This window comes from Oryctolagus cuniculus, chromosome 3 (assembly GCF_051225735.1).
Source record: "Oryctolagus cuniculus isolate XC-2025 breed Fujian yellow rabbit chromosome 3, ASM5122573v1, whole genome shotgun sequence".
NCBI lineage: Eukaryota > Metazoa > Chordata > Mammalia > Lagomorpha > Leporidae > Oryctolagus > Oryctolagus cuniculus.
In genome coordinates, this window is record NC_142869.1 from 96,272,172 (window position 1) to 96,283,868 (window position 11,697).

Consider the following 11,697-nt stretch of genomic DNA (forward strand, 5'->3'; position numbering starts at 1 on the left):
GAAGGTAGACGTGTGTCACATGATGAATTATTTTACTCTTCTGCTTGTTTTCCTTTTCACATTTTATTTATGATCATTTGGGAGTGGGTAGGAAAGTTGCCAGGAAGGAAATATAAAAATACTAGGATTCTATTTTTGCTAAAAGACATACGTATCATTTGGATCACAGGCCATTCTAGGAAGCAGCAACTAAAATCTTTTGGAAGAGAGTCCTAAACTCACATAGTAAATGCAGGAAATGAAACTCTGGCTACATTGTCCAGCTACTTTGAACAGTGAGCACAAAATCTAATAGATCGTTGCTATACCCTATTCTGAGAGCTAGTTCTACCTTTTCCAGAGGTGTCCCAAAATAGAAGTTTAAAACAGTACTAAATGCCTTAATTTTTAAATTCTGGTACATCATTAAATTTTTTTTGACAGGCAGAGTTAGACAGTGAGAGAGAGAGACAGAGAAAAAGGTCTTCCTTCTGTTGGTTCACTCCCCAAATGGCTGCCACGGCCAGCATGCTGTGCCGATCCGAAGCCAGGAGTCAGTTGTCTCCTCCTGGTCTCCCATGCGGGTGCAGGGCCCAAGCACTTGGGCCATCCTCCACCACACTCCTGAGCCACAGTAGAGAGCTGGAATGGAAGAGGAGCAACTGGGACAGAATCTGACACTCCAACTGGGACTAGAACCCGGAGTGCTGGCGCCGCAGGCAGAGGATTAGCCTACTGAGCGTGGCGCTGGCACATCATTCAAATTTAAGATAAATATAAACCTATACAAATCAAGCATAAACTTCTTATTTATTTATTTGAAAGAGTTACACAGAGAGAGAAGGAGAGCCAGAAAGAGAGAGAGGTCTTCCATCCGCTGGTGCACTTTCCAATTGACTGCAATGGCTGGAGCTGTGCCGATCCAAAGCCAGGAGCCAGTATCTTCCTCTAGGTCTTCCATGCGAGTGCAGGGGCCCAAGGACTTGGGCCATCCACCACTGCTTTCCCAGGCCATAGCAGAGAGCTGGTTCAAGTCATAGGGACTTGAACTTGCGTCCATATGAGTTGCCGGCACTGGAGATGGCAGCCTTACCTGCTATGCCACAGTGCTGGCCCCAACCACAAACTTTTTTAAATCAGTTTTGGCCAATCTGCCTCAATTTGAGACCTATGATCTATTATTTCATATTCACTCCCCAGATGGCTGCTAATGGCCAGAGCTGCGCTGATCCAGAGCCAGGAGCCAGGAGCCAGGAGCCAGGAGCTTCTTCTGGATCTCCCACACAGGTGCAGGGGCCCAAGGACTTAGGTCATCTTCTACTGCTTTCCTAGGTCATAGCAGAGAGCTGTATTGGAAGGGAGCAGCCATGACACTGACCCATGCCCACATGGGATGCCGGCACTGCAGGCGGTGGCTTTTCCTGCCATGCCATAACTCTGGCTCCACTAATTTTAAATTATCCTAAAATGATCATTTGGGGCTGGCACTGTAGCATAGAGAGGAAAGCCGCACCCTGCAGTGCTGTCATCCCAAATGGGCACCAGTTCAAGTCCCAGCTGCTCCACTCCTTATCCGGCTCCCTGCTAATGTACTTGAGAAAGCAGCAGAGGATGGCCCAGGTCCTTGGGCCCCAGCACCAGCGTGAGAAACCCAGAAGAAGCTCTTGACTTCTGGCTTTGGTTCGGCCCAGCTCCCACATTGCAGCCATTTGGAAAGTGAACCAGTGGATGGAAGATTCTCTCTCTCTCTCTCTGTCTCTTTTTCTCTGCCTCTCTGTAACTTTGCCTTTCAAATAAATATATAAATATTAATGCAATCACTTTAACTCCTTTTGAAAGTACGTTTCTGTAATGTATATGCTCACTCTCATGACTTTTTGGCTATGAATATTTTCCTATTTTGATTTTTTGTTTCATTTTGTTTTGTGAAGTGGGCCCAAATCCATACAACAGAAATCATCATGAGAGAATTAAAATCTTTAGATAAAGCCTGGTAGCATAGTGTTATTTTTTGTTTTGATTTGGTTTTCTATTTTTTTTTTTAACAGGAAGAGTTAGACAGTGAGAGAGAGAGAGAGACAGAGAGAAAGGTCTTCCTTTTCTGTTGGTTCACCCCACAAGTGGCCGCTACGGCCGGCATGTTGCACTGATCCGAAGCCAGGAGCCAGGTGCTTCCCCCTTGCCTCCCATGTGGGTGCAGGGCCCAAGCACCTGGACCATCATCCACTGCACTCCCAGGCCACAGCAGAGAGCTGGACTGGAAAAGGGGCAACCGGGACAGAATCTGGCATCCCAACCGGGTCTAGAACCAGGGATGCCGGCACCAGAGGCAGAAGATTAGCCTAGTGAGCCGTGGCACCGGCCTAGCATAATATTAAAATAGGATGTTAAACAAAATAAATTGATAGTTATTTATAGATTTTTGCTTCAAAAAGAAAGTTATTTCTGATAATTGAGTCCTTTTTACATAGTTAGTCCTTCCAAAACCCTTTTATTGTGTAAGGACTGGAATATGATAAAATGGGAAAGAAGGAAATTACTTTCAAAGAGCGATCAATGCAATTTTGGAGGACACATCAAAATAATGAGAAAATATTATTTTTCTATGAGAATACATATGAATACATTCATATATGTGGAATTCCACTTTGTATGTTTAAAGAAGACAACATATCCCAAATCATTAATATTATTTTAGTATGTACACTAAGAATCAACACATCTTATACTCCCTCTTAATGTAAGTATTGTTGTTATTCTCTATGTATTTATGTTTTGTCTATAATTTCCCCAGTGTTGGTCATTATATTGGGAACAAATGTGCCACACTGGAATGAAAATTTATCTGATAGAAACGATTTCTACCTTAAAATTATTTTATATTTTTAAAATCTCAGTATGTCCACTATCGGGCTGTTAAATAAATACCTGTTGCCTTAATTGTTTCCCCAAAATGTCTGCTGATAGCTGAAAAAGAAAACAAAAGCTACATGGACTCTTCACTCAGGCAGAAAGATGTCTAATCGTGTCATTTCCGACCAGAGCAGGGTCACCTACACCGAAATTTTCTGTAAACAAGTAAGTGCTGAGACAGCAGAACAACTTCCTTAGTGCATTTTTCCCTAGTAAAACCAGTTTGAGATCAATTGCAGAATAAATAAATGTCAAATAACAATTTCCATGACTAGTATTTGAGCTGAACATAATGATGATGATGAAGACAAAGCTGTGCTAGGCCTCTGAGCAGAATGTTAAAAGGGGATGATCTGGAATGATTTAACTCGAAACCATCTTAACAAATGAATACAATTCTTAAATGGCCATATCAACTGACCTTGCTGTCTAATTATATCTGGCAAAAGGGCTACAGATTATCTATTCCAAAACCTAAGTAATGCTTGACATTACTCATCATTCAGTTCATAAACCTGAATAGCCTTCTAAAACATTTCAAATTCTAGGTTTCCATTTTAGAAAGAGTGGAAAATACAACAGGAAGTTGCACTGTTCAGTTAGACATATCCTGATAACTTTCTTTAGATTTGATGGTCTTGCTGACCATCGATGCTTTAGCCATTTTTCATGTTAAAATTATTGTGGTTGTTTCTTAGTGTAGAAATGTAAAGTATCTGACACCCATCATTACAAAATTATTTTGTTCAGAAAATAAGCACAAAAATATCCATCCTACGATCTACATAATGGAATGGCCTTAGGAACATGTGATTCTCCGGCCCATCAGGCTTGTTTTAGAAACATATGCTTCTGTATTACCAATGCTTAGCAGGCAGCACCCTTGAACTTGGCAAGGAGAGAAATCTTAAACACACTAATCACAAAAACTGTAAATAAACAAAATAGATAAAAGGATTTATGAAAAACATAGGAATACACTGATATTCTGACATTTATTTTGACCTTAAGCTTGCCCTTCATAAAGCCATGTGCCTGGCAACATTAACAAAGTTTCCTGGTAGATTTACTATTGTAAATATTCTGCCCACTTATTTTCAGAAAAGCTTCAAAAGGTTGCTATAAAACTTGCAGCTGTTTTGGCTGTTGACTGCATATCATACAGTCCTCTCCATTTAACAGTGTTGAGAAAAATTTCTCTTTGCCTGGGGGATAGAGTTGCATTTTACCTACACAATACTGATTGCATTTCCCTTTTTATGGGCCACCAAAATGCTGAGAGCCACATATGTGGTCCGCTTCCAGAAAACACATAAGGCTTTGTGACTCTTTTGTTCCCTAAACTTATTACTGGTGTCAACTTTCTCCTTTGAACTCTGATTTAATTCCCTCACCTAGTCTTAGGGTATTCGCTTGTTTGTATTGGCTCTTTAGAGGCAGCTGGGAATCCTGTTTTAAATACTGTAGACCCACTAAATTTAGTACATAAAGCTTTTCTTTTTCCATATCAAAATTTTAGAAGAGTAAACCTTTAAGATCAGTTTTGTTTTTTCTTAAAATAGTGCAAGAAATCCATTTAACCCAGTGGTTGGTGTATTCGTGTCCCATATCAGTGTACCTGGGTTTGAGTCCTGGCAACTATGATGCCAGCTTCCTTCTAATGCAGAATCTGGGAGGCAGCAGTTGATGCTTGAAGTAATTGGCTCTTGGCACCCTCATGGGAGACACAGATTGAGTGCCTTGCTCACAGATTCCGGTTGGCTAAGCTCTGGTCATTGTTACCATTTGGGGAGTGAACCAGTGGATGGGAGCATGCTCTCTCTCCTCTCTCTCTCTCTCTCTCTCTCTGCTTTTCAGATAATAATAGAAAAATATATTAAAATATTTCAATAAACTTTTCAATGTTCCTTATTCTACTCATGAAGTTATGTAATAATAAAAGTTAACTTGTAACTCAGGTAAAGAGATACGATTCAAACTAAAAAGTGAAACATTCACACAGGTAAAATTATGTTTGTGTTTGATAGAGCACTGGAGATAGTGTGGTACATAAATGCTTAGTTATTTGTTTATTATTTGACATATATATATCCTTCCTCTGTAACTGTTTGGAAAAAATGTGCAACAAATATCCCCATATGTCACATTCAGAGTGTCCAGAGCTTGACATTATTGTCTTCTGCATCTCTTTCCCAATTGCTTTATTTTCATCTAACTATAGAACCTCCCATTATTCCACATTCCTAATTACTTTTACACATCACAGCAGGCAGGGCTTTATGGCAGTGATAAGGATCGGCCATAGCTTCTTCAGGTTTCTTCTTTTTCACTCTCTTATAACAGGTATCTGTTCTCTTATTAAACATAACTCAATAATAAGGCTCCAAAATACTTTGCTATACCCTTGAGTCCACATAACTTCTTATGATAAAAATGTCTAGGGTCTTTTAGTTAAAATTCCCAGGAAAGTAAATTAAATTAGGTTGGTATACATATACCAAACCCCTACTCAGCCTATATAACTAACTGCCTCCTAAAGGGGACAGATGCAAAGTCCATTCACCCTTTTCAAAGCAGTAGTGCCGTAACTAAGTAGATATAATTCAGCAGAGGCTGTAGGTGTAGTTGAGGGTACTGGCAAAGGAAAGAGGAGGTGCCAGTGTTGTTTAGTGGCTAAAGCCCGCCATCTGAGACGCACTATTCCATGTGGGTGCCAGTTTTTATTCCAGCTGCTCTACTTCAGATACAACTCCCTGCTAATGGCCTGGGAAAAACAGTGAAAGACTTCCTAGATGTGGGAGACTTGGATGCAGTTCCTGGTTCCTGGCTCCTGGCTCCTGCCTTCAGCCTGGCCAAGTGCCAGTCATCAGGGCCATCTGGGGAGTGAACCAATGGATGAAAGATCTCTCTCTCTCTCTCTCTCTCTCTGACTCTGCCTTTCAAAAGGAGGAGAGAAGGGAATGATAGAGAATTCCAGTACAAGTGGGATGTGTATCTCCATCTATATGTACAATGTTTATCAACTTTATATTTTCTCACTGCTCAATCTAGAACCTGCTAACCATATAGAATTGAACAAGCACATTCTCTCATTTTGATTTGACTTTTCTTATGAAAAGTATATCCGTCAGCTTTGATCTAATAGTAAACAAAATTCCACTGACTTTTGTTTGACATGTATTTCTTGCTCACTTCAAAAGTGGTGGTGGTTTAGTGATCTATGGGTCCTCTTAAATTAGACACATGCTGAAAGAGTATCTCATATGGTAGAGGAAAAAGAGCAGGAAAGCTGGCAGAAATGTTTGACATCTCTTAAAGCTTCTGCTTGGGTAAGATATGTGTTGTTTCTGCTTTTGCTACACTGGACAAGCAATGTCATATGGGCAATCCAACAATGCTGTGCTTGGATGTCTGCTACTGTCACAGACAGGGTGAAGCAGGCCACCTGGTGGTGAATTAAAGCATATAAATCCTTTACCAAATAGGGTGGGAGCAAGTAAAAAGAGGCAATAATACAACCTACCATGAATTGTTATAGAGGCTTCAATGAACACCAAGTTCAAGTCTTTTACTCAGTGGTTTTCAAAACATTATGTTCAGTTCTGAGGTTTCTTGGGCATGCTGTTGTGATACTCACACAATTGAGAGGGACAAGGGTCTGTCCCCATTTCCATTTCATAGTACCTTCATTTTGGTCAGTTTTGTATGTTAGAGACATGTATAAGATTTTTTTTAGAAAAAGTAGACTTTTTTTATTTTCAATAAAAATCTTGGGGCTGGTATTGTGGCATAGCAAGTAAGGCTGCCGCCTGTAACGATGGCATCCCATATGGGTGTAGGTTCGAATCCCTGCTGCTCCACTTCCAATCCAGTTCCCTCCTAATACATCAGGGAAAAGTAACAGAAGATTGTCCTAGTGCTTGGGCCCCTGTACCCATGTGGGAGTCCCAGAAGAAGCTCCTTGTTCATGGCTTCAGCCTGGCCCAGCCGCAGTTGTTGCATCCATTTGGGGAGTGAACCTGTAGATGGAAGATTTCTCTTTTTGTCTCTTCCTATCTGTCTCTGTCTCTCTCTCTCCATAATTCTTCCTTTCAAATAAATAAAATAAATCTAATAAAATGTTGAAAATCATTTTATTCAGTTGACACTGAAGACTTTCCTTTATAAAATGCCTCTGATTTTGAAAATCTATTTCCAAGTTAACTTTCTTCCAAAGAGAAAGCGGCTTCAAAAATTTCAAGGGAAATGTATGCTATTCAAAACAAAACAAAAAAGCCTATGCACTACTTTCAAGTTTTATACCATATAAACTTGTTCATTTTCCATGAACATTTGGAACTGTCTCCTGCCACTATTCATATCCATCTAAGTTAATCATTCATAACGTATTTGATGTGTTGCCGTTTTTACCCTTTCCTTGTCTTTCTTTACATCATTCTTTTCGCAAAGACTATTACTGTCCTTTAACTATAGACTTCTATTCCACCATCTGTGCTTTGCCAATCCTATCTGGATTAGTTGGGTTGGGTTGTCATAACAAGCTAGAACAGACTAAATGACTGAAACAATAGAAATTTAAAATCTCACAATTAGTGAGTCTAAAAGACCAAGGTCAAGGTGTTAGCAGGGGCCTGCGCCGCGGCTCACTAGGCTAATCCTCCACCTGTGGCGCTTCGGATCAGCGCAGTGTGCCGGCCGCGGCGGCCATTGGAGGGTGAACCAGCGGCAAAGGAAGACCTTTCTCTCTGTCTCTCTCTCACTGTCCACTCTGCCTGTCAAAAAAAAAAAAAAAAAAAAAAAAAAGTGTTAGTAGGATTGCTTTCTTCTAATACCTCTTACCTTCCCCTTATAGACTGCTGTTTCTTTCTACTGTCATTACATGGTGATTTCCCATAGTGTCAGTATTTCTGACTTCCTCTTTATATAAGTACCCATCTGTACCGGACTATGACTGCTTTGTATGACTTTAGTTTCTATCATTGTTTCTTTAAAGTCCCTATCTCCTACTACAGTCATTGTCTGAAGTACTTGGGGTTCCACTTTTAACATATGAATTTTGGAGATAAATAAGCATAAAAGTCTCTATTCCAATTTTTGGTTAAAGCACAATCTCAATTATTATGAAAAATAAACTTTGAAAATACATTAGATTTCTCATAAATAGGTTGCATAATACAGAAGAAACATCTGCATATTTTAATAACAGTTCTATTCACCTCAATTAAACAGGTAATCTTCATTAATCAAGTAAAATTAATCTTTGTTTGATTGGAATCCTGTCTCGCTTTTTAGTTCAATTATCAGATGGCTGAAAAGATATTTTCCTGGCTCCAACCTAAAAGCCCTACATACTTGCTCCCTTAAATTCTACCTCAATGTCTTTTTAATTAGTGCGCTGTATTTTTTTTTTTTTTTTTGACAGGCAGAGTGGACAGTGAGAGAGAGAGAGAGAGAAAGAGAAAGGTCTTCCTTTTGCCGTTGGTTCACCCTCCAATGGCCACCGTGGCCGGTGTACCGCGCTGATCCGAAGGCAGGAGCCAGGTACTTATCCTGGTCTCCCATGGGGTGCAGGGCCCAAGCACTTGGGCCCTCCTCCTCTGCACTCCCTGGCCATAGCAGAGAGCTGGCCTGGAAGAGGGGCAACCGGGACAGAATCTGGTGCCCCGACCGGGACTAGAACCCAGTGTGCCGGAGCCGTAGGTGGAGGATTAGCCTGGTGATCCGCAGCGCCGGCCTGTATTTTTTTAATACATTTCTCCATCAGTCTTTTAAATTCCAGCACACTGAGGAGTATGTTGACCTCGTACATCCACTACAGATGGTGGTGTGCCAGTCCAATGCTGAACACCTTGTAGGAATTCACTTACTGTTTCTTGATTAAATGTATGGAGGGAAGATAATGTAAATGAGAGTGGACAAATGAACAAACTAGTGGGTTGTCAAACTAGTCAACAAAACCTTTAATTTGTTTTTAAATTGGTGTATATAATATATCCAAATTATTAATGTAATGTAAAACAATGCTTTGGGAAACAATAGCATTCCTTTCAAAAGGGCATCAAACACTCACTAGACTAGTACGGAACTGATTATGATTTAAAATGTGGGGGAGGCCGGTGCCGTGGCTCATTAGGCTAATCTTCCACCTAGCGGTGCCGGCACACCAGGTTCTAATCCCGGTCGGGGCGCCGGATTCTGTCTGGTTGCCCCTCTTCCAGGCCAGCTCTCTGCTGTGGCCCAGGAAGGCAGTGGAGGATGGCCCAAGTGCTTGGGCCCTGCACCCCCTGGGAGACCAGGATAGGTACCTGGCTCTTGCCTTCGGATCAGCACGGTACGCCGGCCACGGTGGCCATTGGAGGGTGAACCAACGGCAAAGGAAGACCTTTCTCTCTGTCTCTCTCTCTCTCACTGTCCACTCTGCCTGTCAAAAAAAAAAAAAAAAAAAAAAGTGGGGGAAGCATTGGGACTTAGTGAGCTAAGCCTCCACTTGGGACCCCCACATCTTTGGTTCATCTATTCCACTTCTAATCCATATCCCCTTTAATGCATACTGAAAGGCAGTAGATGATAACTCGAATGCCTGTGGGAGACCTGGAAGGGGTACCTGGATCTTGGCTTTGGCTTGGTCCAGCCCCAGTCATTAGGGCCATTTGGAGGGTGAACCAGTGGATGGAAGATCTCTCTGTCTCTCTCTTTGCTTTTGTTCATTCCTCTGCCATTCAAATAAATAAAAATAAGTAAATACATTTTAAAAATAAGTTAAATATGATTAAATTTTTATTTAAATAAGATGATGAGGAATGAGCTACTACTGTAGTTGGCAAATATTTTTACATCCAAGAAGAAAATAAATATAATATCTGTTTTCAATATATATTTACAATTAAATATTAGAGAAAGTCATTTTATTTTTTTCTATACATTTACTATGCTCATTCTACAGAAAGTTTTCTTGAACATAATAACAACATATAAGAGGCCGGTGCTGTGGTGCAGTGGGTTAACACCTTGGCCTGAAGCTCTGGCAATCCCATATGGGCGCCAGTTCGAGACCTGACCCAGCTGCTCTACTTCCCATCCAGCTCTCTGTTGTGGCCTGGGAAAGCAGTGGAGGATGGCCCAAGTCTTTGGGCCCCTGCACCTGCGTGGGAAACCAGGAAGAAGCTCCTGGCTCCTGGCTTCAGATAGGTGTAGTTCTGGCCATTGTGGCCATCTGGGGAGTGAACCACCGGATGGAAGACCTCTCTCTCTCTCTCTCTGCCTCTCCTCTCTCTGTGTAACTCTGAATTTTGAATGAATAAATAAATCTTTAAAAAATATAAACACATTATCATTATATTTATTCTTCTGCCTGTATATACACAGATGTCATCACAATTATCATTAAAGAAATGTTGTCTAAACATTTTATGATTTAAAATGTGGGCAAAACATTGGGACTTAGTGAGTTAAGCCTCACCAAGTTGTCCACTTTGGAATTCTAACAGATATGTGTATCACAGTAAAGTTTTGGGAAGAAAATGTATGCCTTTAATCCCAATTCTTTTTCATGAATCTAGTTCATTGATGCAAAATATTAAACTATTGAACAAGAAAATAGATTCTATGCAAGAGATAGTTTCTTTACTGGTAAGAAATTTGTAGGATTGTAAGACTAGATTGTCTGAGAATATAATTCAAAATAATCATTGAGGAAATACCTTTAGGACCATTCTTCACCAGGGGAAACTATAAAGAAGACAAAATTACTTAATGCTAATCTAAAAGCTAATGAGAGCTGGAACAAAAATGGAATAAAAAAATAAAGCTTTTTGTACATGTTATTTTTTTTGGCTTTTTACCAAAATAGCTACAAATATTATTAGGGAATTAATATATATCTTTATATTCTGTCCAAATATTTTTGTTGATTGAACATGATTTTGCACAAAATTGTGTGTGAATATCTGTTTGAATTGCCACATTTACACAAGTCTTTTCGTTCTGAATACTAACGAAAGAATAAACATAGCAACAGGTGAATATCAAAAGTATTTGTCTTTCAAGAATATAAATACTCCTTATCACTTTCTGTTTTAAAATATTATGTGCTCTTTTTTGCTCTTTTCTTGCTTCAGTTTTACAAACTCAGTTGACAGAAGTTAATGGTACATCATCAAAATGAAAATAAAGTTATTTAGCTAATTTGAAATTAAAGTTGCAGCAAAGTGATGATAATGATTTTTCTTCCTCCATGCCCTTGTTTGGCTTTGTTCAGAAATGATTTACAGGAATTTTCTATTTTATGTACATTGTATGCCAGTAGGTGGTAGTAGTATTTCCTACAAGCCCTACAATGCTATTTTCATTAGTAAATAACCAGAAAAAAAAAAAGAAAGAGAGATAATTTTCCGATCTTCAGTAATTCTTGGAGCAATACAGAGACTCGAGAGATAATCTTTCTCAAGTTGTATTTCCAGACTCGCTTTTAAAGCAAAACTAGGCATTGTAATCAGTGTATCAGAGTTTTTGGAGTGGAGGGGAAAGCTTCTAATAAATGTGGGGGGTTATGGATTTAATTCCATTGCATTGACCATTACATTTTTCTTTTCTAACAGATGCCAGCCATTAAATTGGAAAATTGAAATTGAAGATAAAAGGTGGGAAATGCATATCCAGCTAGTGGGTGATTTTAACCAGATTTTCCCCTTCATCATGGCTCATTTGCATTGTGAATACCCTGAAAAAGACAGCTTTTGTGGACTCTTTGCTGTGTTTGTTGCTCCTACAATATAATGGTATTCAAAGAGTCTGATTGTATATTCA